The sequence below is a fragment of the Ranitomeya variabilis genome, chromosome 2 (assembly GCF_051348905.1).
Source record: "Ranitomeya variabilis isolate aRanVar5 chromosome 2, aRanVar5.hap1, whole genome shotgun sequence".
NCBI lineage: Eukaryota > Metazoa > Chordata > Amphibia > Anura > Dendrobatidae > Ranitomeya > Ranitomeya variabilis.
The window spans coordinates 344890820-344894150 of record NC_135233.1 but is presented as its reverse complement, the minus strand read 5'-3'; the positions used below and the strand labels follow the sequence as shown (position 1 = coordinate 344894150).

At 46.2% G+C, this 3331-nt stretch overlaps 1 non-coding gene across 1 annotated transcript; it reads right to left on the bottom strand.

Moving 5' to 3' along the window:
• Positions 1–328: 328 nt before the first annotated feature.
• On the bottom strand, positions 329–401 carry TRNAR-UCG (transfer RNA arginine (anticodon UCG)). Its single transcript has one exon. It is a non-coding gene; the product is annotated as a tRNA-Arg (tRNA).
• Positions 402–3331: the final 2930 nt, after the last annotated feature.

Here is a 3331-nt window from a genome sequence, read left to right as displayed (position 1 = left end):
AAAGGGACTCGAACCCTCAATCTTCTGATCCGAAGTCAGACGCCTTATCCATTCTAGAATCTTTTTCTGTCCGTTTTATTGATTGTTGGTGGGCGCCAAGAATAGTGTTCCCTGATAGCTCCCGTATGACTCTTCCCCCATAGTAGGATGAACTGACCCTCCAACAGAAGGTGTGGGTTCAAATCTTACTTCTGTTCGCTCAATTTTTTTTTTTTTATGGGCGTTTGGTTGCTTAACAGCTGTATAACAGATCTTATTTGTCTATATTTTCGCAACAAACGCTAAGCATATTTACATATTTTTCGAAAAGTGTGCAGAAAGATTGCCATGACCACTAAGGGACTCGAACCCTCAACCTTCTGATACGAAGTCAGACGCCTTATCCATTAGGCTACGCGGTCTACACATTAACATTGTTTGTTCTCTATCGTGATTCCGTGGACAAGATAAATATGCTCACATTCTAGAATCTTTTTCTGTCTGTCAAGAGTTACACTCTCTAGGGTTGAGCGACTTTTACTTTTTTGGGGTCGAGTCGGGTTTTGCGAAACCCGACTATCTCAAAAGTCGAGTCGAGTGCAATCGGCCGATTATCGCGAAAAGTCGGGGATCGACCGAAACACGAAACCCAATGCAAGCCAATGGGGAAGCATAGTCGGCAGTGAGTGGGGGCCAGGAAAACACCTACAGTGCCCATTTTAATGGCAAAAACATCCATTCTTGTTTCTGAAGCTTGTCAATCTTAATTAACTTTATAATAATAGTTGGGCATTGGAAAGTGGGGGTCATTTGGCTAAAGTTGTGGGGGGTAGGGCTGGTTCAAGTTTTTAGTGGGCCCTGGAAACGTGGACTACGTCACGGCGGTGGAGCAGTGAGAGGTAAGTATTTCCATTTTGCAAGTGCTGTGATCCTGAGCAAGCAGGGGGGGCCCACTCGTTCGCATTGGCACTGGCACAGGGCCCCTCAAAGTACGGCGGTGTGTTTGCACGGCGGGGGCGCCTCCCACCGGCAGTGACACTTCTGCGTACTCTGAGGGGCCCTGTGCCTGTGACATTGCCAACGAGTATGCCCCCCCACCTGATGAAGTAACCTTCACTTTCATCTGCACCTTCCTCTTTGTCCCTGTGTAAGGTGGTATAGTATGCGGGAAGGGGAACCTGATTTTCAGCAGGGTCAGATTGTGGCTGTGTAGCGTGCAAGGGGAATGTAGTGGTCTGGGTCAGTGTACCACAAGACTCATCTAGCACTGGCTGGGCAATGGGCAGGATGAGGAGGAAACACAGATATAGGCCCAAATAATAAAGTGGGCGAAATGCAGTTCAAAATTGGTAACAGGACTAACCAGGCGGCATTGGTTTGTTCAGTGGAGTAGAAAACCCAGGAACGGCGGACACCGTTTTAAGGGCCCAACCACAGTAGTAGGCCCAATGCAGTTTAATATTACAAATAAAGGCCGAAAGCCTGAAGATTGAAGCTCGGGAAAACAAAACAGGAGAAAACCCAAGAGCGGCAGACACCGTTTTAAGGGCCCAACCACACTAGTAGGCCCAATGCAGTTTAATATTACAAATCTAGCCCGAAAGCCTGAAGACTGAAGCTCTGGAAAATAACACAGGACAACACCAAGGTGTGGCAGACACTGTTACTAGGCCCAAACAAAATAGTAGGCCAACTGCAGTGTTATATAAACAACAACTTAATGAGAGCCTGAAGATTGAAGCTCAGCTCTGTTCAGTGGAGAACAGAAAGCAGCGGCAGACACCGTTAGCAGGCCCCAACCACACTAGTAGGCCAACTGCAGTGTTATATTAACAACAACTACTTAATGAGAGCCTGAAGATTGAAGCTCAGGCAAGTAAACCTGGAGAACACCTTGGAGCGGCAGACACCGTTAGTAGGCCCCAAACAAAATAGTAGGTCAACTGCACTGTTATCTTAACAATAACTACTTAATGAGAGCCTGAAGATTGAAGCTCAGCTTTGTACAGTGGAGAACAACACCAGGGAGCGGCAGACACCGTTAGTAGGCCCCAACCACACATATTAACAACAACTACTTAATGAGAGCCTGAAGATTGAAGCTCAGCTTTGTACAGTGGAGAACAACACCAGGGAGTGGCAGACACCATTAGTAGGCCCCAACCACACATATTAACAACAACTACTTAATGAGAGCCTAAAGATTGAAGCTCAGGCAAGTAAACCTGGAGAACACCTTGGAGCGGCAGACACCGTTAGCAGGCCCCAACCACACATATTAACAACAACTACCTAATGAGAGCCTGAAGATTGAAGCTCAGCTTTGTACAGTGGAGAACAACACCAGGGAGCGGCAGACACCGTTAGTAGGCCCCAACCACACATATTAACAACAACTACTTAAGGAGAGCCTGAAGATTGAAACTCAGCTTTGTACAGTGAAGGACAACACAAGGGAGCGGCAGGCACCGTTAGTAGGCCCCAAACAAAATAGTAGGCCAACTGCACTGTTATCTTAACAACAACTACTTAATGAGAGCCTGAAGATTGAAGCTCAGCTTTGTACAGTGAAGGACAACACAAGGGAGCGGCAGACACCGTTAGTAGGCCCCAACCACACATATTATCAACAACTACTTAATTAGAGCCTGAAGATTGAAGCTCAGCTTTGTACAGTGAAGGACAACAACAGGGAGTGGCAGACAACGTTAGTAGGCCCCAACAACACATAAACACATATTAACAAGAACTACTTAATGAGAGCCTGAAGATTGAAGCTCAGCTTTGCACAGTGAAGGACAGCAACAGGGAGCGGCAGACACCGTTAGTAGGCCCCAACCGAAATAGTAGGCCAACTGCACTGTTATCTTAACAACAACTACTTAATGAGACCCTGAAGATTGAAGCTCAGCTTTGTACAGTGGAGGACAACACCAGGGAGCGGCAGACAACGTTAGTAGGCCCCAACCACACATATTAACAACAACTACTTAATGAGAGCCTGAAGATTGAAGCTCAGCTTTGTACAGTGAAGGACAACAACAGGGAGCGGCAGACACCGTTAGTAGGCCCCAACTGAAATAGTAGGCCAACTGCTCTGTTATCTTAACAACAGCTACTTAATGAGAGCCTGAAGATTGAAGCTCAGCTTTGTACAGTGGAGGACAACTGTAATGGGAGACAGACAAAATAAGTATGAACATAAACACCGTGTGCACTGCTATATTCAGGTGCAGAGACTAGGTACCCAAACCATATAGTAAACTAAAGAGAAGTCTCGCACTCAACTTAAGTATTTTAGTTTTGCAGAATTTTATTGAGGTAGCACTGGAAACGTTTCAGCCTTTGTCAG